This window comes from Hylobates moloch, unplaced genomic scaffold, assembly GCF_009828535.3.
Source record: "Hylobates moloch isolate HMO894 unplaced genomic scaffold, HMol_V3 SCAFFOLD_20, whole genome shotgun sequence".
Lineage (NCBI taxonomy): Eukaryota > Metazoa > Chordata > Mammalia > Primates > Hylobatidae > Hylobates > Hylobates moloch.
This window is the reverse complement of record NW_026652295.1, coordinates 11,314,510-11,341,328: the sequence shown is the minus strand read 5'-3', so window position 1 is coordinate 11,341,328 and position 26,819 is coordinate 11,314,510. Positions and strand designations below refer to the sequence as shown.

The window sequence follows — 26,819 nt, the reverse complement described above, 5'->3', positions numbered from 1 at the left end:
AAATGGGAAACAAGTAACATCCACACCAGGACACTATTGAGAGTGAAAGGGAAGGTATTAATAATTATACTCAGGGCCGGGCGTGGTGGCTCACGCCTGTAATCCCAGCACTTTGGGAGGCCGAAAGGGGCGGATCACAAGGTCAGGAGATCGAGACCATCCTGGCTAACACGGTGAAACCCTGTCTCTACTAAAAATAGAAAAATTAGCCGGGCATGGTGACGGGCGCCTGTAGTCCCAGCTACTCGGGAGGCTGAGGCAGGAGAATGCCGTGAACCCGGGAGGCGGAGCTTGCAGTGAGCCGAGATCACGCCACTGCACTCCAGCCTGGGCGACAGAGCGAGACTCCGTCTCAAAAAAAAAATTATGCTCAGATGAGAGATGTACACCTGGACTGCCCCGGGGCCATTGGGAAGGGTGGGTTCTCTCATAATGAGCTAGGAAGACAGAATGGGCAGGCAACAGGCAAGCAGAGAAGAGCCTACTCAGTCATCATTTGGAAGGAATTAAGACATGATATTACAAACAACTGGTAGCTATTTGGAGCCATTTGGCCTGAGCATGGTCTTTTTAAAGGAAAGTTATTGTTACTGATGGATTTAGGATCGATATGGAGGCTGGTTACAAAAACTGCAGTAACATTAGCAGTTGTAGTAATGGTACTGGTAGTGATTAACAGCTATTGAGCACTTACGACTTGCCAGGTTTTCCTATATGAAGTCATTTAGTCCCCGCTATAAACCCACACTGTAGATGAAGAAACAGAGGCTTAGAAATGCTTCATAGTCTTCCGGAAGCTACAGAGCTGGTAAATGATAGAGCTGTGATGGGGATCCAGAAAATATTCAGATGCTCAAAGTTTAAAGATTATATTTTGTGAAAACCAGATTTCAATAACTTTATAATATTCTACATCAATGGAGCGAATAAGAAAAGGGAATTTTTAAAAGTTTTTCAAATTTCGATGTGTCATGAAAATGATGGGCATCCTGGCATGGTGTGAGGCTTAAGGGAAAGAAGAGAAAATGTGTTTGATTTTACCCATGTCTAGTTTTTAGAAGGATGATTTAATTCACATTTACGCCAGTACTGATACCGTTACCTGTAGGAGACATGCTATTAGAGAAAACCACATCTCATTGAAAAGCCTCTCTTTCAATGGCAAGTAACGACAGTTTAGTGGGTATTATTTGGTGTACTATCTGTAAAGAGGGGAAAGAAAACTAGATGTGATTGATACTTGCAGTTCCTGAAAGAATTCCTCATAAGCTATGTCCACAAATGGCATACTGAGGAACCCTAGAGGAAGAATAGCATTCAATGAAAATGACCCAACCTTATCTGTGATCTAACAAGGTGGTATTTTTGTTACAGTGGGCCCTGAGCTAATAGTGTCCCACAGTTCTAGAGGCTGGGAGTTCAAGATCAAGGCATCAGCAGGGTTGGCTTTCTCTGAGGCCTCTCTCCTTGACCTGTAGACTGCCACCTTCTCTCTGTGTCCTCACATGGCCTTTCCCAGGTGTAGTGCTTGTACAGAGAGAGGGAGCACTGGCTCTTTGGTGTCTCTTCTTTTAAGGTCTCTAATCCCATTAGATCAGGACCCCACCCTTATTACCTAATTTAACCTTAGTTACCTCCTAAAGACTCTGTCTCCAGATACAGTAACATTGGGGGTTAGGCCTTCAAAATATCAATTGGGATGCTGGGGGGACAATTCAGTTCATAGCAGATACCAAGAGTATATTTACATAGAATTGCAGGTAGAGTTAATGCCAGCCTAGGAAAGGGGCTTGTCAGTTGCTTGAGGAGGAGCCGAAAGACTTCATTCTAGACTTTCTTATTTCCATGAAGAATTACCCCTAAATAACTCTTAAAACATTGTTGTGTAAATACTCTTCCACATTTTTAGTAAAATGGTTCTCAAACCTCCTGTGGAAAGCCGTCTTGGTGCACACCTTTACTGTGTTATAAATAAAGTGATTTTGTCAACTGCGGACAGATTTAAGGGTTTTATTTTCCCCATTGTAATCACAATCTGAAAGTATGTAAATTAAACATGATATGTCCTATCTCAAGTGTGGATATCCCCTCCCCTTCCCCATAGTCTCTGCCTCATCATTCATTAATTTCCTTTATAACATCGCACAGTCTACAATTATCTTACTGGTTTCCATGTTTATTATCTCTCAACCCTCTACTAGGCTATGAGGGCCATGAGTGAAGTGGCCATGCTTTGTTCCTCTCTGTCTGTCTCCCCAGCACCTAGAACAGTGTTGAAATAAATGTGTGTTGAATGAATGTTGTAGTCTGAGGCCTGCTCACCTTCCAGTTTGGTTGCTAAGCCTTTCATATCAACTTAATTGCTTTCTTGCTTTTGCATGTTTCTTTAAACATCCTTTTTAAATTTTCTGGATTCAAAATTATTATATATAACACAGTTAAAGGGGATCTGCTCATTTTATAGCCTGGGAAGCCAATATAAGGAGTCATGTGAATTAAATGACAGCATAACCAACTGACTCCTGGCAGAGCTTGACTGGAGAGCTCAGTCCATCCTCCCTCTCCCCTTCTTCCTGCTCCCAAATCCTTCCTCTTTTATGCCTTTCCTGACTCTCACCGGAAACTCCATTGCCTTTTGCTTGCTCTTAATCTTCATTCCTAGATTTTTTTAAAAAGTTTCTTCTCTGCTGTAGCTTTGATAGAGGTTCCATGGCTTAAACATGTAGTATGGATGGAAGGAAAGAAGGAAAGAAGGGAGGGAGGGAAGGAGAGAGGGAGGGAGGGAAGGAGAGAGGGAAAGAGGGAATATATGTGTATAAAATTAAGAAAACGCCAGGCACAATGGCTCACACCTGTAATCCCAGCACTTTGGGAGGTTAAGAGGGGCCGACTGCTTGAGCCAGGAGTTTGAGACCAGCCTGGGCAACATGGGGTAACCCTAAATACAAAAATTAGCCAGGCAGGGTGGCATGCACGTGTAGTTCCAGCTGCTTAGCAGTCTGAGTTGGGAGGATCGCTTGAGCCTGGGAGATCAGGCTGCAATGAGCAGTGATCACACCACTGCACTCCAGCCTGGGCTACAGAGCAAAACCCTCCCTCCAAAAAAACAAACAAACAAACAAACAAAAAAAAACAAATTAAGAAAAAATATGGCAGAGTAAGGGTTCAAAAAAGTGATTTATAAGAAAAGCTATGAAACATGTACTTTTGGCTTATTCAGTTCACATTCCTTACCTTTTCTTTTTGAGTTGCTGTAACTTTTTATTTAAAGAGGGTTAAAAATCAGGCATATTTTCAGTGACTAAAGGAGAACTACTTAGCAATATTCTTCTGCCCTAGAGAGAATTCACCAGTTCCAGAGTCTCCTACTAATAAAGAGTATATATTATGCACATACAAAGAGGCAACATCGTGACTAAAAGCATGGGCTTAAGAGCCAGCAAGCCTGGGTTGAAGCCCAGATCTGCCAGCTGCATAATTTGGGGCCATTTTTTTGACCTTCCTGTGCCTCCATTTTCTGATCTGTAAAGTAAATGTAGTTGGAGTCTTCACAGAATAGCTGTGAATATTAGATGAACTGGTGTTTCAAAAGTGCTGAAGACAGTGCCTGTCACATAATTACAACGATCTCTCAGTGTTGACCAATGCTTTATTACGTGTTTCGCTCTAGACCAAGTGTGCTTTACATGTGTTGTGTTTTAAACCTTGAAATAAGTCTCTGGAGACTTATCCAGAGAGGACCTGACAACCAAATCTAACATGATCCTCGACGGGATCCTGGAATAGAGAGAAGACATTAATGGCAAAACTGTTGATATCCAGATAAAGTCTGCAGTGTAGTTAATAGTCATGTCAAAATGTCAATTTCTTATTTTTGATAAATGTATCCTGGTAATGTAAGACATTAACAATGAAGTAAAGAGTAAGGGCATATGTACAGGGCTCTCTACAATCTTTATAAATTTTCTGTAAAGCTAGAATTATTCCAAAATAAAGTTTATTTTTTTAAAAGAAAACAATAACCTGCGGCTACAGACACCGTCACCCATGTTTTAGTGATTAAGGAGCTCAGGCTTAGGTTAACTACCAAGCCAAAGGTACAACTAGACCTGGCCTCACAGGGACCCTGATTGTCTGCGGAGAAGACCACATCCTAAATCCCTAGGCTACCCCGCTGCCCAGTAAGTCTCATATTTCTTTTATATTCTCATTCGTGGCAGGCTGGGATCTGGAAAAGCAGGTGTGATCTAAACACAGTTATGAAGCAAACAGTGTTTTTCTTTAAGCTCCCTTTCTCTTCTTTGAGATTTAATTCCCACCCTGATGGCCTGTCTACTATAACCTGATTTCAGGTTTTAAAAAAATTATATATGTACATATGAAAAAATACATGCACACATCTCTGTATATTCACCTTTCCATAGTTTCAATTACCCACCATTAACCATGGTCCTAAAATATTACAGTATTTTAAGAGAGAGAGAGACCACATTCATATATAACTTTTATTACAGTATATTGTTACAATTGTTCTAGTATTAGTTATTGTTAATTTATAACTGTGCCTAATTTTTAAATTAAACTTTATCAAAGCTATGTATATATAGAAAAAAACAGTATATATGGGCCAGGCACAGTGGCTCATGCCTGTAATCCTAGCACTTTGGGAGGCCAAGGCAGGCAGATCCCCTGAGGTCAGGAGTTCAAGACCAGCCTGGCCAACATGGTGAAACCCCATCTCTACTAAAAACACAAAAAAATTAGCCCGGTGCAGTGGTGTGCACCTGTAATCCCAGCTACTCAGGAGGCTGACGCAGGAGAATCGCTTGAACCCAGGAGGCGGAGATTGCGTTGAACTGAGATTGCGCCACTGCACTCCAGCCTGGGCGACAGAGTGAGACTTTGTCTCAAAAAAAAAAAAAAAAAAAAGAAAAGAAAGAAAAGAAAAAGAAATTAAAAAAACAGTTTATATATATATATATATAGGTTTCAGTAATATCTGAGGTTTCAGGCATCCACTGGGAGTCTTGAAACAGATTTTATAAATGAAGCTTGAAACTATTTTATACATATATATATACTGAAACTACTTTGTGTATATATATATACATATACACACACATATATGCACACACCTATATTATATATTTATATACATACATATATTTTAATATGGGCTGTATTTGTATGTCTGCATTTATGGGATTTCAGCATCAGCAGTTGGGTATACTGGGCACATGGACCAGACTACAGGACAGTATTCCACACAGTCCTAAAGCATTTCAAATTTCCCATCTAAATCATTGATTACAGCTAACCTTTCCTTCTTGTTAAAAAACTGCCAACACCACAACTTCACCACCACTAGCTTTACAAGTACCTCTTTTTTTGCAAACACATCTCAGTTCCCAATATCTACCTCCTACATTAACGTCTGTTTCCCCAAACCTTACCAGATCTCAAACTCACCAGCTTCTGACTCTGTAAATATGTTGCCACCATAAGAAGCTTTCTCCAGATGCCTGTTCATGGGATCAAATTTTGTAGATGAATTGTTTCTGGTAAACAACACTTAAACCACTCATTTTTCCCTTCCCTAGACTTTCTGCTATACCATTCCATACTATTTTGTTTTTAAAAGCACATGATTGAATTTACAGTTTTGAATGTTTTGGCATCTCCTTTTCATGGCAGTTCCTATTGTGCCAAAATGTCTGGGGACATCAATACAAAGGAACCCACGAGTCTAGAGTCAAAGTCCAACTTGGGAAAAGTTGGAGAAAAGGCAATAGATAAAACGGACTTTCCGGAAGCTAAGGAAAATGAAAGGGACATGAATTCACAAGTGAGAGAGATAAGCCAGAGAATGGAAGATAAGAGTAAGCCGCTAATAACAGGACGATAATAGCCTATGGTGAGCTTTAACATGTTCTAAGCGCTTTTTAAATTGCAGCTGTTTTAATTTCTGCAAAAGGAGGTGGAGCTTGATTTATGGTAGATGATTGAAAATGGAACTAGCGTTATAATAAGGCATCTAAATAAGGGTATCTGTGTGCGTGTGTGTGTGTGTGTGTGTGTGTGTGTGTGTAGTGCATATCAGCTAGCCAGATGGCTGTCTAACCTAAAGACAGTGTAGATGTTACTTGTAAGATTTTTTTTTTGCTACTAATGGGTTATGCACATGAGGTTTGGTAATTATAAAAAATATTGATGCAAGCAGGAAATCTTGGCACGGCGGCAGTGTGTAGTTCTCAGAGCAGGAGTAACAGGACACACACATTTGTCTTCGGCTCGCTACTCATACAACTGTCGTTTCCAACTGTTGTGGAACCTTCTGGTTGCAAAATTCCATCCCTCACATAGTAACAAGAGAGTCAAAACAGTCCCTCCCTCCGGAGCTTTGATCACACAACAGTTTTGTAACCATGTTCTCTCAGAAAGTTCCATAGTCCACCCGTCTGGAACAAAATAAAGTGATTTCCAGAAAGGTAAATCAGACATTCTCTCACAGGAGTTTTCTGCTATTTTTATTATTCTAAAAGCATAGTTTTCTATTGCCTCAGGTTTGATTTGGGGGAGCAGGATGGCTATCCTATGAATGTTCTTCAAAAATATTTTTCTACTGTCTTAATAACCATTCCTTTTGGTATCTAGTCTGAGCAACTGATTATCTTGTATCTATTTTCATACAATTAAAACAAATTCACACAATTTAAAATTGAAAACTCTAATGTTATTTCTTATTAAGAAAGCTCCTAATTTCTTAGGAAGGGGGGAAAAAGGACTTGTCCCAAAGCAACTATTATTCAAAAATTTTCCAGACATAAGTTGTTTTATGACAGTGACCCATGATTCATATTCCCCAAAGGTCAAACTGCCATTCTACAATAATTTACAACAAAACATTTTGTGTCTGTGTTCACAAATGCAAAGAAAGCAAGAATAATATTGGGCAGTACTTAAATGAGAAATTCTGGGATGCTGAGGAAATAATAGCAGGTGTCAAATAATATGGATTTCTTGCTACTAAAATCCCCTTGAAGCATGGCTTGATTTTTCCTGGAAACCTAAATCAATGGTAATTTTGAGAAGTCATCATGCAATATTGACCAGTTGTATAGCAGATAAGTCAAAAGAATGATTCTTCTATGTTACACTGAAGGTCCTGAAAACAAAGAAATATTAATGTTTCTTACAACTGCCAAATTCCATCTCAAATACATTGCTAATTAGCAACCTAAGTTTAATATGCTAAAGTACCAAATGACATTTGACAGTGCCCCCATCTGTAAAATGGGGTGATAATAACCTACTCCTTAGCGATACTTTGCAAAAGAGCAATGAGTGCTTTTTAAGTTCTTTGGAAGAATCTGCTTCTGTGAGTATCTAAATAGCTCCTTTCCTTTATATCTTTCTACTATGTGTAATGTCTCCTTTATCTTATTCTTCTATGTCTCTTCATTATATCCTCCTTTTGTTTTTTACTGATTAGTAGTTGGATTTCTTTTTAAGCAAGCATTTATTTACATACTTGTAACTACTCGCCATTCTACTGCTCTATTTTCTTTTTTCTTCTTTGCTTCTTAATTTGAAGAGAATGACTTATGTTAAACCCAGGACAAGATTTTTCTAGATGCCATGAAGATGGTGACTTGGATATCTACCCTCCTAAATTCACTTACAATTACTTCTATTAATATTAATAGTTCCAGTGGCTTTGATTTCACTGGATGAAAACTACTACACACTCTCTTTTTCCTCTAGTTTACATTGCCCTGACTACCTGGCTTCTTGAATATAGATGATCTAACTGATTAAAATCAGAATTCTCTCTTTACAACCATCCATAACCTGCAATTCTGACATCATTCCCCAAAACATTTTTAATCCCTCTGTTTTAAACATTTTAATCCCTCTGTTTTTGCCTTAACTAAGGCCTTCCTATTTTCTCAACTCTAACTCATTGCTTTATTTCATTTAGAAAATGTGGGATTTTTTTATTATGACCATAAAATGTAGAGGTCCACTGTGACATATTTTCAAACTTTCCCTCACTCTTCTTTGAAAAAATTGCTGAAGGTGAAAAGCAAGTACATCTCGTATTACATTTCATAAAAACTGCTCAACAGATTCTTCCAGTGTTGCCAATATTAACATCTAAGAGTGTCTGGGGAGAGAATGCAGTTGTCTACCATGACATCAACTTGGAAAAGATAGGGCTAGAGTCCAAACATTCCTAGCTTCTCTGAATCAGGCACACCACCCTAATTATCTCCTAAAAGGAATGCTGTCATCATGTAACTCCCTCACTGAAGAGACCGAGTCACTTCCCTCTAACTACAAGATACACATTCCCTAGCTGGTCTTTAAACCTCGATACGATGGAAGCGATCACCTCAAAACATTATGTTTACTTACTTCCCTAAACAAAGGCTTCACTGCAGCTAAATGGGTCCACTCACTGTTCTTGCAGTAAGTTTGGTGCTTCCTTTCTACACACTTCTGTTTCAGTCAACATCGTTGCACAGAATGCTTGCTTTCTTCCTCTTTGCTCATCCAAATGCTCTAAGCCATTCTCTCTAAGATCTAGGTGAATTGTACCATTTCTAGGAGCACTTCATGAAGTGATCCACGAGGCTCATATAATTGGCAGACGGCGCGGTGGCTTGGGCATGTAATCCTGGCACTTTGGGAAGCCGAGGTGAGTGGATTGCTTGAGCCCAGGAGTTGGAGACCAGCCTGGGCAACATGGTGAAACCTCATCTCTACAAAAACTACGAAAATTAGCCAGAGGTGTCTGTAGTCCCAGCTACCCAGGAGGCTGAGGTGAAAAAATCACCTGAGCCCAGGGAGGTCAAGGCTGCAAGTGAGCTGTGATCACGCCACTGCACTCCGGCCTGGGTGACAGAGTGAGACCCTGTCTCAAAACAATAAAATAAAATTGACAAACTCCCAATTAGTTAATCAATTATGCCTGTCCCTTTAAGTGCCATCCTTTCACTTTTTCTAGGTTTCCATTTTCTGATCTAAATTGTTTAGAACACACAATTCTATCTTACACATACAGCCTTTCCTTCCCTTAAGTCTCCCTTATTCATTAATTAATAATCAACCCTACATGTTATCCATGAACCGTCCTTCCAGGGAAATGAGATCCATAGTCTATTGATTATTGTATCTAGGGTTTTTAAAATGTGTTTTTGTTTTGTTCCTGTTGAGAAATATAGATAAGTGGTAACTTCTACTGCTAACATTGACACCTCATTGGGTTTTACTTCCTACCTGCAAAGGGTCTGAGTTAGACTAACTCACTAAAGTCCACTCTAGGTTAAAGAATTGTGGTTTGGTTGGTTCTGCTTCAAAGATTGGTGAATATTTTCATCAAATACTTTGAGAATACAAAACGTAATCACGAACTTCACATTTTAGATTTTAGTTGCCTTTTCAGTTGTCTCTTGACCTCCAAACTTCTTAAAAGCTTAATCTATAATAGCCCCAAATCTCTCTGCATCAACGTAATACCCTTTCCTCTGACACAGTAGTAATATCTTTCAAGCTTCCACTACATCAGAAATGTCATAGGTCAACCACATCGAACGTTTGTATAACTCTTCATTTTCCAAAATGCTTTCACATAACGTTGCGTATTATGGTGGATTTTTAGCTCCACTCCTGGCTACGTGTTATGTCTCTCTTGCACTTCTCTCTTATCTTCGCGTCAATTTATCCTGCCTTGACATATTGACATATCCTTGAGAGCTACCCGATACCCTTTAGACAACAGGTGAAGTATTTGCAAAAGCTATTCCTGATTTTACTGAGGAAATCGATGTTCATAGAAGACGTCCTAGGACTTGTCCAGATCTCCACACTCATTACATGACAAAGACAGGATTTAACTCAATTTTTTCTGACTTCAAATTTACTACATTTCCATAAACTCATGGCTTGCTTCTGCAGTAAGTGGTCTGTTTCTTCGTTTCTAATTTAGTGGTTAATGGATGAAACTCGGGCCTTTATTTTTCATTTCTTCCTAACTGACCGGATACCTCGCATGCTTCCGACCTGTCCTAAACTCAGCTGTCAAAATTAGAGCCATCACAATCTTCTCCTCAAATATTTTCCTATTTACTTACAGTCTAAATTCTAAATTTAACATGGAATTCAAAGCCCTCTGTTATCAACCTCTAACTATCTTTACAATCTTACCCAATCATTCATGGGGCAAATATTTACTGAGTATCGTTATATGCCAGTCAATGCCCTAGTATTGGGAATGGTGAACAAGGCACAAAAGATGCCTGCTCTCTTGGAGTTAACATTCTTATTCTTTGTTCTTCATTATAATTAAAGAATTGCAGCATCCAATCATCCTGAGACACTTCCTATCTTCATGGTTTTTCTCATGTTGGTCCCAGCTATCTGGTCTACCTCCTCCTTCAATCCTCAATTCAAATTTCCATATTCAACAAGCAGACTTCTAGATCTTGTTTCTTTTATACTGTCATATGTATGTACTGTCCTTTCTGTCTGCCCTAGTTCTTTTTTATTTATTCATATAAACAGATAAAACATATTTTAAATATATGTCATGTTCACTTGCAAGCAACATAAGGAAGAAAATCATGTTGTATTCCTTTCATATTTACCTTTCTCATGGAACTTTGCATGTGGTAATCATTCAATAAATGTTTATTCACACAACCCTATGAATGAATTAATAAGTAGAAAGGTATAATCATTATCAGATAAGTTATCTACCTTAGCCAAATCACCTAAAATGACTCACCCAAAGATTTTAGAAGTATATCTTTTCATCTCAATGCTTTCTTTTGTTTTTCATTTACATGAATGTATAATATTTCATCAGAGTTTAAAGAGTCAGATTGTTTTATGGCATGCTAAGAAAAAAAGCTGTTTCTTGCCATCTCTGCTGTTACTATTTCCCACTCTCTAGACAAAAATATTTTCAACTCTTTTACCAATTGTTAATATTTACATTTGCATCTCTAAATAAAATGTAACTTTTGACTTTTCAACTTTAGACTATCTATTGCCTTCTCACTCTGAAATGTGGAGCTTTAGCTCTCTTTTTGTGCTGCTCCCTCTGTCCCTGAGCACACACAGTTACATTGCTGTCCCCCCTGTGCCCCACGTAGATTATAGTTTTGGTTGGGTCAACAGTCGGTGTTTAGAGGTACATTATCACTGAGACGAAGAACACTATTCGTAGCTAAGCCGTACGATACACTGTGATTATTTTTCCCTTTTTGTGCTTCCATAAAGAACATCATTGCTTAGTTTGTGTATTTGCTTGGCTTTCTGTGTACAGTCATACACTGCACAATGACATTTCAGGCAACAACAGACAACATATACGACAGTGGTCCCATCAGATTATAATGAAGCTGAACAATTCTTACCACCTAGTGATGTCTTGATGATCGCGCGTGTGTGCAGGCCAAGTGCCAATGTCTGTGTTTATGTCTTAGTTTTTACCAAAAAAGTTTAAAGAGCAAAAAATAAAAATAGAAAAAAGTTTATAGAATAGAATATAAAGAAAGAAAATATTTTGTACAGCTGTACAATGTATTTGTATTTTAAGCTAAGTGTTACTCCAAAAGAGTCAAAAAGTTAAAAAAAATTAAAAGGTTTATAAAGTTAAAAAGTTAGAGTAAGCTAAGGTTAATTTATTACTGAGGAAAGAAAATTTTTAAAAATAAATTTAGTGTAGCCTAAGGGTCCAGTGTTTATAAACTGAAGTAGGGTACAGTGATGTCCTAGGCCTTCACGGTCACTCACCATCATTCACTGACTCACCCAGAGCAACTTCCAGTCCTGTGAGCTCCATTCATGGGAAGTGCTCTATCTATATGTATCATTTTTAAAACCTTTTATATCGGCCAGGCGCGGTGGCTCACGCCTGTAATCCTAGCACTTTGGGAGGCAGAGGTAAGCGGATCACGAGGTCAGGAGATGGAGACCATCCTGGCTAACATGGTGAAACCCCGTCTCTACTAAAACTACAAAAAATTAGCTGGGCGTTGTGGCTCACGCCTGTAATCCCAGCTACTCAGGAGGCTGAGGCAAAATAAGCGCTCGAACCCGGGAGGCAGAGGTTGCAGTGAGCTGACATCGCATCACTGCACCCTGGCCTGGGCGACAGAGCAAGACACTGTCTTTAAAAAAAAAACCAAAAAAAAAAAACCAAAAAATAACAAAAAAATCCTTTTATACCATATTCTTACTGCACCTTTTGTATGATTAGATATGTTTAGATACACAAATACTTACCCTTGTGTTCCAGTTGCCTACGGTATTCAGTACAGTGAGATGCTGTCCAGGTTTGTAGCCTAGGAGCCATAGGCTGTCACATACAGCCTAGGTGTGTAGTAGGCTCTACCAAGTATATACTCTACGATGTTAGCAGAACAAAATGGCCTAATGACACATTTCTCAAAAGGTATCCTTGTCATTAAAAAACACATGACTGTACTTAGTAATTCAACCTAAGATGGGTAAATGTTATCTCAACACATTCAAACTAACCTAATATAGTATTAATTGGGTCCTATCCAATAGCTCTCACCTACAGCTTTCTGACCTGTATTCTGAGTCACACCCTAGGCCTGACTCAGCAGTTTTTATGGGATCCCTTTCACCATCATCCTTGGGGTTGACTTCTCCCATTTCTCAAGTGGGTCGCGATTTCCCGGATCCCATGCCTTCCTTCTTTCTGAGTTTATTCCCGCATTTTGGGTGGTCCCATACTCCAGGCTTCCTAAGAAAGGATCCAGAGCGAACAAAAAATTTCCAGGTCTTGGAAATCCGAGAATGTCTTTATTCTACCTTCCTGCCTAATTTATAGATTGGCCGGATAGAGAATTCTAGAATAAAATGAATTTTTCCACATAATTTCGAAAGCATTAAATTCATTGCCTTCTAGCTTCCAGTATTTCTACTATGAAATGTCAAGCCACTCTGAATCTTGATTCTTCTTATAAAATCTCTTCTTTCTAGAAGCTCATAATATATTCTTTTCATCCCAGAGTTTCAAAAATTTCCCAATGATGTGTCTTAACGCTGGAGTGCAGTTGCGCGATCTCGGCTCACTGCAAGCTCCGCCTCCCGGATTCATGCCATTCTCCTGCCTCAGCCTCCCGAGTAGCTGGAACTACAGGCGCCCGCTGCCAAGCCCAGCTAACTTTTTTTTTTTTTTTGTATTTTTTGGAAGATACGGGATTTCACCGTGTTGGCCAGGATGGTCTCCATCTCCTGACCTCGTGATCCGCTCACCTCGGCCTCCCAGGCGTGAGCCACTGCGCCCTGCCTTGATACTGGTTTTTAAATTATTTCTAGTGCTGGATCTGTGTGGTTTATTTTGATCTAAAAACTCATGTTCTTTCATTTGGGGGAAATATTTTTGCATTGTTTCCCTGATGATTTCCTATTCTCTATCTCTTGAGTTCTCTCTTTGTGGAACTCCTATCATCATATAGACGTTGCACCTGCTGGACATGTCCTGTATTTTTTTCTTATCTTTTATCCCTTATTTTTTATTTTTGCTCTGCTTTTAGAAGATTTCCTCTAATTTATCTTCCAACTCTTCTACTGATTTTTTTACTTTCACAATTCTATTTTTAATTATTTTAAAGTTCTTATTCCTCAAAATATTCTTTTTCTAAAATAGCACCCTTTTCTTGTCTTTCACATGCAATATCTTATCTGAATGAATTAAGGATCATTTTCAAATGTTATCCTCCCCTCCTGCTTCTGTTTTCTCTCATTGCTTTTTTTCCTGATTGTTTGTTTCCGTGTCTCTCATATTAGAATCCTATCCTAGTAATCCTTGTGTGGCTACTCCTACTAGGCATGGGTGCACTAAAAGCCGATCGGAGGCCGGGTGCGATGGCTCATGCCTGTAATCCCAGCATTATGGGAGGCCAAGGTGGGTGGATCACCTGGGGTCAGGAGTTTGAGACCAGCCTGACCAATGGTGAAACCCCATCTCTATTAAAACTGCACAAATTAGCCGGGTGTGGTGGCACACACCTATAGTCCCAGCTACTTTGGAAGCTGAGACAGGAGAATTGCCTAAATCCGAGAGATGGAGGTTGCAGTGAGCCGAGATCACGCCACAGCACTTCAGCCTGGGCGACAGAGCAGACTCGGTTGGTCTCAAAAAAAAAAAAAAAAAAAAAAGCTGATTGGAGGAGGAGTGTGTGACTAGTTATTGACCAGGGACTTCACTGTATAATGGCCTGCCTTTGCTCTTCCTAGTGGAGCTCTCATTGGCAATATTTTCAGATCTTTTCTATTGGGCTGGTCAAATTCCCCAGAGAAGACTTCTGATTGTCTGCCTAGGGCATGTGTGTCTGTGTATGCGTGTGTATGCACTCACAAGAGTGTGTGTACTTAGCAAACGGTGTTCTAGCCTAGAAAAGGTTAAAAAATATGAAGAGTTTTTGCATTTAGTGTGTAAGCTCAACTCTCCTCTTTTTAGTTTGAACCCTCTGTGTGTCTGTCTCCAGGAAATAAATCTCTTAGATCTTCTGCTAAGATGGGTAGTTGACCTGTTGCATGAAGTGGGGAGGAGATGAGAAGGTCCAGCTGCTTCTTCAACAACTCTACTTGAAACAGAACTTTCAGAGATAGCTGAGGATGCCCATTCTTGGATCTGTACTTGAAATTAAAAACAAAACAGAACAAAAAAATGAGTCTGCTTCTCAGCTCTCTCTGCAGTTGGCTGAGAATCCAACTTTCTCAGATCTTCTCCCAGCTTCCAAATTTCTGTTGCTGTTGTCTCCATTCTTGTTTGTCTTTGTATGCTATGTCTTTAAAAAAAATTATTGTCATTTGAGCTGTAGCATTGAGCTAAATGCTAATGGTTAATCTGCCATCTTTAATTAAATATCCTAGAGTATCTATTTGCAGTGGAAAAAATACCTGGGTTATTGTTTAATAATGTTATTTTTGAATGTGAGCTTTCATAAAAATGGAACTTTAAGAAAAATGTAATTGTTCTTGTAATTCCTATTTTGTCTGGGAGAAAAAATGATTGCTAGGCAGTTACCATCAAGGAGCAAAAATTTAAGAAAAACAAATAATGTTTAAAATTTTTTAAAAGCAAAAGAAAAACATTTTTCTTAATCTTAATTTTTTTATTGTTAAAAAACATAGCTTCATTCTTGTTTTATTTAATTTGTATCCTGTTAAACTGGCCATTCTGAATCTATGGCCTTTCAGAGGGCTGGCATTGCTATTCTAAAATATACCTGTGCCTCTGAGGTTCCTGTAGGTTAGTTTTTGCTGCTCAGAAAACTGCCATTACTAGCACTGAATTTCAATGACTTCCTGCAGGCAAACACCTGGAGGCAATTACCTGTAGTTGTCTGCTAGCGGACGCAAATATGCTTTAGGATAGGAAAACTATGTCTGATTTTTAAAAAATGAATCCACCTCCTTTGTGTAATGTTTTACTTGTGTCGGAATAAAATGCTAGCTTATCCAGTCCAGGAATTTATCCATTAACCAATTACATGTTGGTCAATCCACCTTTTCAGCACAGAATTTCCAAACATTAGTGATTTTCTATTATCCTTACCAACCTTCTGACGTCAAAGCTCTTTTGCTGTCTTACAGGATATGGGTCAATGACAGTGTGGGAAGAAACAAGAAAAATCAATAACCTACATTTTAATGTGAAATGACAACATGTTTAACAACAGACTTCCCAGGCATGACTCGGGAGAGACTGAGAACATGTGAAATACATCATACTTTATATTATGTGGATGCATAAGTAATTGTGATTTTTTCCATTAATGTACATGTGGACTTGGTAATATTTTAATTTAATTTAGATTGATTTAAATAACTAATTTATTTATTTATTAGTTTCTTTTTTAAGGATGGAGTCTTGATCTGTCACCCAGGCTGGAGTACAGTGGTATGATCACAGCTCACTGCAGCCTTGAGCTCTCGGGCTCAAGCGATCCTCCTGCTTCAGCCTCCTGAGTAGTGGGACTACAAGCACGTGCCACCATATCTGGCTACTTTTTATTGTTATTTTTTCTGTAGAGGCAGGACCTGGCTATGTGGCCCAGGCTGGTTTCACATCCTGGTCTCAAGTGATCCTCCTGCATAGGCCTCCCAAAGTGTCGGGATTATAGGAGTGAGCCACTGCACCTGGCCAATATTTTATACACCTAGATATAATCTCTGGAGAAAATCTTGGGGATGACTGCTACTTTAGCTAAGCCATGAATGCTCTGCATTTAAATTTCAATGTAGAATTAGGGCCAAGCATGGTGATGCATGTCTGTAATCTCAGCTACTTGGGAGGCTGAGGTGTGATGATCCCTTGGGTTTAGGAGTTCAAGATCAGCCTGGGCAACACAGTGAGACCACTGTCTCATATTAAAAATGAAAAAAAAGAGATAAATGTAGATTTAAATTGCACTCTTAGAAATATCAGTCCATAAAATACTTTTATTTGTACTAAATAATAATGATTTATGGTTTTATAGACTACTGCACTTAGGGCAGACTATTCAATCATTATGCATGCAAGAAGACCTGTTCCTCTTCAGTGCAAGTTCAAAGTTTCACGTCTTTCTGATTTTATTCTTATTCAGACAAAACTGTAGATGATTACCACACTTTAAAACTTCCTTATTTTCAGTATAACCAAACCATTAGATAAATTTTGATGGAAGTTTCATTTCCTTCCTTCATTCTTCTTTCTGTAATATCTCTCGTTTTTACATTTAGTAAATCATTTTATTTTAAAAAAATTCTGATTTCTTTGTGCTATTTATAAGTACAGCTTCCTAGAGCCTTTAATTCTTGTTTTATAGATATATCTAACGATTTGGTTCCTCCTAGTACATCTTTCAAATTTCTACTGTACACATTACTAATGTATAAAATTTCTGTTTTATTATACAAGGCCTTCTAAGAGCTCCTGTCAAAAATATTGCTGTAAATAAATCCTGTTTTTTATAGTTTTAGTGTTATAATTAGCTATTGCATTCCCAAAGACTTGATGTTAAATAAAGCAAGGGATATGGCCAACAATATGCTGTAAAAATGAAACTATGACTACAGCTTTCTCTAATGACTTAAAATACTATCATATTTTCTTCCAACCTCTACAGAATTTTAGAACCAGAAGGAAACTTAGAGATGATGAGCACTTAACACCTGGATTTCACAGGTATGAAATAGAGACCTTGACTGAGGAACTTTCTCGGGTCACACAACCAGTTATCCACTTTCAGCTTGGTCTTCTTTCAATCTTCATTTGCCTCCTAAATAAAAGATCTGCTGGCTCGGACTCAGTGTTTGGCCCAGTGTCTCATGTTGAAATAGCCTCCATCTTCAGTCAGGCACAGTCCCTCACGCCTGTAATCCCAGCACTTTGGGAGGCCGAGGCAGGCAGATCACCTGAGGTCAGGAGTTCAACACCAGCCTGACCAGTGTGGTGAAACCCTGTCTCTACTAAAAATACAAACATTAGCCGGGCGTGGTGGCGCATGCCCGTAATCCCAGCTACCTGGGAGGCTGAGGCAGGAGAATTGCTTGAACCCGAGAGGTGGAGCTTGCAGTGAGCCAGGATGGCGTCATTGCACTCCAGCCTGGGCAACAAGAGCGAAACTTCATCTCTTGCCCCGCCAAAAAAATATAAATAAATAAACAAATAAATAAATGAAATAGCCTCCATCTCCTTCCACCCCCCAGTGGAGTCTCTTCTTATTCAAACTCTGCCTTTCCTTGACGATCAGATGATGCCCCTTGGCTGAAGCATTGCCTGATCTCACTCTCCTCTGAATTCCTGTGAAATTTTATTCACACTTTCAGTGGTTAAGTGGTTAAATACAAATTTTAATCTTTTGCCATTTATAAGGCACATAAAACATCATGATGTATTATGTGTAAAAATGTAAAAATGAGTAAATATATGCCAGGTGAAACTTAATTTAAGGAATGCTAGTTGGCAATAAAAAAGGAAGTACTGATAAATGCTACAATGTGGACATATTTCAAAAATATTGTGCTCAGTGAAAGAAGCCAAGCATACATGTTGTATGAGATCATTTATATGAAATGTCCAAAGGAAAAAGGCAGATAATAAGAGACAGAAACTGCATTACTCATTGTCTATGGCTGGTGATGGAATGGAGAGTGATGGTGTGAAGTTTCTTCTTAGGATGATGGAAATGTTTTAAAATTGGATTCTGTTGATGGTTGTACAACTCCTTAAATATAGTAAAATTTATTAAATTGTACACTTAACACAGTTGAATTTTACGATATGTAAATTATATCACAACAAAACAGTTTTTAAAAACATCAGTTTAAGATGATAAACATAAAATGGGACCCAAATAGATTATTTTATACTGGTATAATAAAACTTTGAAAGTCATAAACTGTTATATGCTCAGTAGCATTGCTTGAAATATACACATTTAAAAATTAGAAAAATTCACCTTCAAAGAAAATTTTGGAATTCATATCTATAGCATGATTCCTTTTTTTTTTTTTAACCCCTCAACATTCGTTTGTATGCATCTGTTAAAAGACAACATTAAGTTACTACTTCAGGAGGAAAGAACTGGAGGGGGCTGCCTGGGCAAAGATGTTAAAATTTTCTATCATCTCTTATTTAACTTTTACAATGAGCTTATTACTGTAGTAATTAAAATAAAGTCCTCATCAACTCAGTCTTCGAGTTGAGCCAAGCAAAACATCAAGCAGGCAGTAACAGAAACATGAATGTGAAGGATCGAATAGTAAAATTAGTACTGATGGTTAATGGACATGAAGAAAAACTTTGTTCCTTAGAGAGACCTATTTTTCTGGCACCTGCAGAATCACTGATTATTTACATCAGTTATGCACATCGGGCCACCAGCACTGATCTGTCAGACAGAAACCCTGAGCCTGTGAGCCAATGCGCTTGCCCTCGGCCTGGATACCAGATAAAGCATGGCCTCAAAAAGACATCCATCCCGCGGGTGCAAAATAGAAATAAAATAAAACGACGGTTTTTATAATTAGTTTCTAACGTTTTTGAGCAGGCGTTTTTGGAGAGCTCCTACGTTTCCAGAACATTCATTTGAGAACATGCATTGTGGAATGTGCCCCCTCCAAGGCCAGGTCACTCAGTGGCGGTTACAGCCGGGCAGGCGCCTTTAGGAGGTGGGTCAGATGGCTGACTAGTACCATCAGTTCTATCACACGAGTTACCAACATTTTACCACCCCTCCATCCCCCACTGGCTGTGATGCAAAACGGAACACCTGGGCATGCACAGGGAGATTGTCTGTACCTCTGTTGTTCTAGGTTTGTCAGCTGGGGCGGGAATCAAGGAATCCAGGGGCTAACTTGTCCTGCTCCGAGAAGCAAAAGAGCCCACGCCATTGCTGACTGTGGCGCTGTGAATTTTGTTATCTTCACTCCCTTTCAGAATGGACGTTTTCCTTGAGAGTGGCCTCAATAAATCATAGTGAAGCTGATTTGATGTTGGTTATGAGTTGTTGTTGTTAAGAATTAGGCCACTCTTAAGGCTAGTGCGGAAGAACTAGAGATTAAATTAGGAAACCAGGACCCATCCAGAGAACCCATGGCAGCCTATTTCAGAGGAAAATTTTTCAGAGAAAAATTGTAATACACTTCCCAAAGCAGAAGTGGTATAGATAGTTTTTTAAGACCACAATGCTATAAATGCAATCAAAGATTTTAAATTGGAAAAAAACTCCAAAACTGTTCTTTCTCCCCCAAATCCAACTATTTGAAAATATCAAGACACCCTCCTAAGTAAGACTTAAGTCAGAAAAGGAATCAAATATGCTGTTACGGATTTAAACATTATTAATATATTCAGACATTGGCATAAAGAAAACATTTCTTATCAATATAACAAAAGCTATATTCTGAGAAAGAAAATCATTTTAAGATGTTGGTCAAAGGATACCAAGTTTCAGTTAGGCAGGATGAATAAACTTGGGAGGTCTAAGTTTACAAATGCCATGGCAGCATCGGAAAGTTATCCTATATTGTCTCAAAAGGGAAGGCATGAATAATCTGCTGCTTGTTTAGCATATCATCAAGAAATAACCACAAAAATGGGGAACCAGCAGCCCTCAGGACTGCCCTGCCTATGGAGTAGTCATTATTTTATTCCTTTACTTACTTAATAAACTTGCTTTCACTTAAAAAAATAAAAGTTTGCGAGGTCTAGTATTGTATAGCATGGTGACTATAGTTAATAAAAGTGTATTGTATATTTAAATATTGCTAAGAGAGTAGATCTTTATTCTCACCACAAAAAATAACTATTAGATATATTCAATAGTTTGATTTAAACATTTCACAATGTACTTACATATCAAAACATTACTTACATTGTACACCATAAATATAATATATACGATTTGTATTTGCCAATTATATCTTAACCAAAAAGAAAAAAAAAAAAACCTAGTGTTTAACTCAAGAAGCTGATATCACAAGAAAATAAATCTAAGAAAAGGAAGAGGAAATAATTATTAGATGTAAAAGTGTAATAATAAATTAGAAGGATAGGAAAAGTGATAAATATAAAAGACTATTACTTAAACTGTCTAATAAAATTAATAAATATTTACCAAGGGCCAGGTACGGTGGCTCATGCCTGTAATCCCAGCACTTTGGGAGGCCAAGGTGGGAGGATCACAAGGTTAAGAGATTGAGACTATCCTGGCCAACGTGGAGAAACCCTGTCTCTACTAAAAATATAAAAATTAGCTGGGTGTGGTGGTGCATGCCTGTAGTCCCAGCTACTTGGGAGGCTGAGGCAGGAGAATCACTTGAACCCCAGAGGCGGAGGTTGCAGTGAGCCGAGATCGCGCCACTGCACTCCAGCCTGGCGACAGAGTGAAACTCTATCTCAAAAAAAAAAAACAAAAAACTACCAAGTTTGATTAAGAAAACCAAAACAAAACCATAAAGACCTAAAATTAGGAACGATAATGTTGAACCACAGATTAAAAGGAAATTTAATGAGAATGTAGAAGACAGTATTCTCTTAGTTTTTTTTTCTGAAATTATGTTGACGCATCCTAAGGGATGATCTATGCCAGAATGGTATGCAAATAAAATATTGGGACACTTATTTTTATGTTTCTTATTTTAAAAATGGAAAACAATCTGTCCAGATACTGAAACTACTGTTTCACAGTGGACCCCTACTCAGTTCCTAGGCCAGGCCTGTGTTCTCCTTGGTAGCAGAGGGAAGGGGAGGGTTTCACCATCCTAAGGAGCTGATGTTTATGCTCTTGGTTCTTTAGTTTGTTGGGACATATATACTTAGCTAAATAGAATGCAGAATCGATTATTTAAAATAATAGAATGTTTAAAATTAGCCAGGCATGGTGGCACACACCTGTAATCCCAGCTACTTTGGGAGGCTGAGGCAGGAGAATCGCTTGAACCCAGGAGGTGGAGGTTGCAGTGAGCCCAGATCACACCACTGCACTCCAGCCTGGGCCACAGAACGAGACTCCATCTCAAAAAAAAAAAAAAAAAAAAAGAAAAGAAAGAAAAGGAAAAGAATGTTTACAATTCCCTGAAATGAGATGAGGAATTATCATGAGTATATTTTCCACGGAGATTCCCTAGCTGTGTTGTCAAACTATTTAAAAGAATGTTTTTCCCCCTAGACAAATGATCTTCAAACTGGGCTAAATAGAGACTAATAGGCTAAAAGGTGTACAATGTGGGTAGTTTAAAGGTCTCAATATACATGGCACAACTGGTATATACTCTTCCCTTCTATAATGCGGGCTCTCTTTTTCCTTAGCTCATCTTTCAAAGTAAATCTTTTTCCATTTTAAAAAAGAAAGTTGAATTTGTCAGGATGTTGTGGGAAACCAGCCACTCCACAATGTCACTGTTTCTCTTTACAGTGCATTCCCTTGGCCCCACAGAGCCTGGCAGATAGAGAGCCTGGAAGTTTCAGCGAACAGCATCGCTGATCATCATGAAAGATTTACTCCTCACCGCTCCTAGATTTTACCACAGTGGTATCTGGCCCCATAATGTGAGGTGCCGCCACAGAACCAAACTAAGGGAGTTCTGAAAATATTGTTTTCTTGGAGCCTTCCTTTTATGATTAATCCACGTATCAATAAAAGTCCAAAAGTTTTCTAGTATTTCACTCTGTTCTACGTATTTCTTTTTAAAGATACAGAGGTGTATTGGAAGCAGAGTCTTTTGCCCTTGGTGGATCATCCTGAAACCTGACATTTCCAAGAGGGGAATGACTGACAGTTGTCTTTTACAACTTCTTCTTTTACTTCTCAAAAGGATTGGCAAAAAGTGCATTGCTCTCCGAGGGAGAGTTTGCACCCGCAAAGCAAAGGGAGCATTGGTAAAACACACTGATGCCACAAATGACCGTCTTTTTTTCACATTTAAATGTAAGCAGTTTTCTTCAGCTACTTTCAATTCTCCTCCCAAGGATGTGCCATTGACTGGGAAGAAAAACATCTTGAAGGAACAAGCAGTGCAGATTGGTGATACCATTTGCTTTAAAAGTAACTGGGGTCCAAATGTTTCAAGTGATAGTAATTTTTTTTTTAGATTTGGTATGTATTATTCAATTATTGGTTAAAATATATTTTATCAAGTCAGATTTTAAAAATATCTTGTTGATTTTCTAAATTGTTTACATTTTCTACCTATTATTAAATATTTTATGTTATGTAATAGCTGCTAGAACAGTTATTTTTTAGCGGTGTATAAAACCTTTCATTGATTACAGAAAATGTTTGCTAATAATGCAAACAAAATTAAGGAAGCAATTTTTGGATTTGTAAATATGATTTTTAGTTAACTATTTCAAAAAGCCAAATACCAAAATTCAATACATAAGATGCACACACATATAATAAATATCATGTTTTTATCACATTCCTCCCTTCATAACATCACTTTATCTATATGTTACATTTTCTTTTTAGAAATTAAGATATAAGAAACAGTATATAGATCTACTCTTGCTTTTTAACTTGTAAAGTGGATAATTTCATTATATTGAATCTACACAATTTTAATCTTAATCACCTTTAGTAAACTGTGTTGCAAAATGTGCTCCATAATTTATTTTGCAGTGTTTTCATCACATTCCTTGAAATATTAACATGTTTATATACATGTTATTTATAATACTTGTAAATCAACATTGACACTTACTTGAACTGGAAAATGCAGTGAGTGATTTTCTGATGCAAACTAAATCTCTATCAGTTGATAGATTTCAAAATGAGAAATAGCTTTGTTAATTAGGTTTCATAGCAGACATTTTCCATAAATTAAATGCTCTAAAGCTATAGCTTTCAATAAATTGGTTCCATTATTAGTTGTAAATATATAAAAATACATATTTAAAGCATTTAATAAGGTAAAAGGGATCATAATAAATATATTCCATTATAAAATTTTTGATATAAAAAGTAATTTGATTTTCTCAACTCCTTTTTAAGAATAAGCTTTTATTTGGAGTATAACATACAGAAAGAGTCCATAGGTTATGAATGTAGAGTTCACTGAATTATCACTCAGTGAACTCATGTGCGTATCCACCACACAGGTAAAAACATAAAAGAAACACTACTAGCATCTCAAAAGCCTTTCTCATATCTCTTCTTAATCTGCCAATTCTTTTTCATATATTGATTTGAACAAGTTATTGCTAAGTGAAAACTAGATTCAAAGCAAAACAATATATACAACAAGAATAATAGCTAATAGGTATGTTAGATTAGATTATTCCGCAAACATTCACTCCCCCATCTCACACATCCATGGTAAGAATATTCATCGGCCCATTGATGCTGGGCATGGTCTCTGACTTTCTTTGGCCAGTGGCTGTGTGCTCATTCTAAGAAGTTTAGGCTTTAAGATGTACTGTGTGCTTTGACCCCTGACACAAGGAGTGTATGCCTCAGGGAGCCACTGCTACTTCATCCTGGACCCCAGAATAAGAAACACAGATCACGCCTGTAATCCCAGCACTTTGGGAGGCCAAGGCCGGTGGATCACGAGGTCAGGAGGTCGAGACCATCCTGGCTAATACGATGCAACCCCGTCTCTACTAAAAATACAAAAAAATTAGCCAGGCGCGGTGGCGGGCGCCTGTAGTCCCAGCTACTCGGGAGGCTGAGGCAGGAGAATGGCGTGAACCCGGGAGGTGGAGCTTGCAGTGAGCTGAGATCACACCACTGCACTCTAGCCTGGGCGACAGAGTGAGACTCTGTCTCAAAACAAACAAACAAACAAACAAACAAACAAACAAACAAAAAACCCACACAGAACAGGCTGGCACTGACTTGCAGCCGAACCCAGGTTTGCCCCAGTTCACCTGCATACTTGCTAGGGAGAAAAATAACTGCTTTTTTTCTTACATGCCACTGAGATTCTGTTGGTTGGTTACACAGAAAAGGCTGACTCATATAATAATCCTTTGATAAATCTCAATGAAGCCTAAGTGAACAAACTCTAACCACTGGGGAGCACATTCATTCTTTGTTTTTGTCACAATTGAAGAATGAATTAGAAGTTTCAAAAGATAGATTATTAGAACTAATTTCATCAGTCAGTAACTTCTCAGCAAATAACCCAGAAGTGGGTAAATACATTGAGCAGCCACAGAATTCCCATTTCTGTCTATTTGTATGAACAAGGTTTCTCAGGGCTTACATCTAGAAACATAAAAGATATGAAAAGAATTGATGTGAGCCCTGTCTCATTCAAATCATGAACAATATTTATCTAGGGGCAAATGAAAATAACCTGACCCCATTGATCTTATTAAGAGCTTTCTTTTTGATAATTTAAAAATTGTTGTTTAATGATTATCTATGAAAATCTGTAATGTAGTTACGTTGTTTTGACTAATTATGTACTACTGACAGTCGCAATGATAGCTCTCTCTGAGAGGCAATTAACACTTAGAGCCTTATGTTCACAGGTAATTAAAAAATTAATCTTTCAATTTATATGCATATTTTTATCATAGAAAATACTGATGATTAACAGAGTTTCAAAAATAAATATATACTAAATACATTCTTGGGAATGGGGGCTTGAAGTGGAATAGGAATAAAAGTCCAGGAAGAAAAAGGGATAAATTACAATTTCCCATTGTTAGATAAAATCTGATACATACATTTTTAAGAATGGACAGTGTGGGTGTCAAATTGCTATGGTATTGGAATGTCATTGAGTATGATGGGACTTAAGTTTTATTTTTTTAATGTCTGTGGTTATCAAATTCCACAAATTACATCTTTGCAAACTTGTAATTTTTTGATAACAATTATGAGATGGCCACCTAAAAAAATCAATGAAGAATACATAGAATTTCATTTCCTCTTGCAGGATGTCTGGGATTTAAATTTGAAGAAAAATTTTAAGCTATTTTAATTTGTTTACTGATTTAAGCTATTGGTGAGTGATGTATGTGTCCTTTATAGAGATACTTGTGTCCCAAATTAGCTGATCATTTCTGTGAAGGTAAATGGCTGTCAGTTGTATCAACCCAGCCAACACTGAAAAAATATTAGCACAAACTGCCACTCAAAGGTAAAAGTGATATGCTTTTACAAGAGACTAGAAAATAATTGGCTTTTTAAACAAACTTTTGCAATGGAGACAGCATTTTGAGAATAATTGTTTGGAAATGTTTCCATCATTATGTGATTTTTGTTGCTGAAAACAATGTTTGCCACTTACAAAATTTCTTAAATCTGCCTACTCTAAAAACAGGACTACAAAATATATAACCTGCTTTGTAACCTGTGTACAGTCCCAGTGGTATTTAAACTCATTTGTTAAAAATTTAAAAATTCAACAGCTTCTGATTGACATCAGGAAAAGCAAATATTTTCTAATATTTCAACCAATATCTACATGATTAGTAAATGGGACTGAAAAGAATGCACATGATGACTTAGTAAGACTGCCAATGACGAACTTACTTTTTCCAATTTGGACCTATGTGTATTTGTGAGGTATCTTTAGAACTAGGGTAACTTTTTAAAACAAATACCAAAAGAAATTGAATTTGGAAAAATATCTTTGATCACTATGTCACAAATTATTAAACCAAGATTTAAAAAAATAATAAAACCTATTTAATGACATAATTCTTACTAAAATATTAAGACTATTATAGAGAAGCAACAAGTTTTTTATTTCATGATTGAACTAAATATAAATTATTTTTAAATAGTTTATTTCATCTTTATCTTATCTTTAAAATTCTTCGATTTACAAGAGTGTTTTATACTTTATGTAATCCATGAGTCTAGTAGTAAATACATGCAATTATTAAATAAGTAAATTGGGGTGCCTACTCAAGCATTTTTAACTGATTGGAGGCAAGAACAAAACGTTGGGAGCTACTTCTCTATAAAACTTTATGCAACTCAGTGAGAATATCTTGATGAAATAGATTGTCTGCCTGGAATATATAAATAACCAAAATTGGCTCAAAATGTAGAAGATTCACCATGAATAAAATTGAAAAAGATGATAATTATCCCTTCAAATTTGCCAAAACCAGATGATTTTATGGATGTTATTTTAGACTCTGAAATTATAGATTTCTTTTGCAATTTAAAATGTCCCAGAGAATAAAGATGGAAATCTTCCCAGTTTATTTTAACCTCATACCAAAACCTGATAAAATTATCACAATGAAAGAAAACTATAGCTAAATTTCACTTATGATTATAGAGAATTAAAAAATCCTAAATAAAATCACCAAC

At 37.5% G+C, this 26,819-nt stretch overlaps 1 long non-coding RNA gene across 1 annotated transcript; it reads left to right on the top strand.

Annotated features, from left to right (window-relative positions):
• The first annotated feature begins 6,382 nt into the window (after positions 1-6,382).
• LOC116460520 (uncharacterized) lies at positions 6,383-22,189 on the top strand. The gene is made up of 3 exons (XR_009211238.1): positions 6,383-6,488; positions 17,160-17,218; positions 21,954-22,189. It is a non-coding gene; the product is annotated as an uncharacterized LOC116460520 (long non-coding RNA).
• Positions 22,190-26,819: the final 4,630 nt, after the last annotated feature.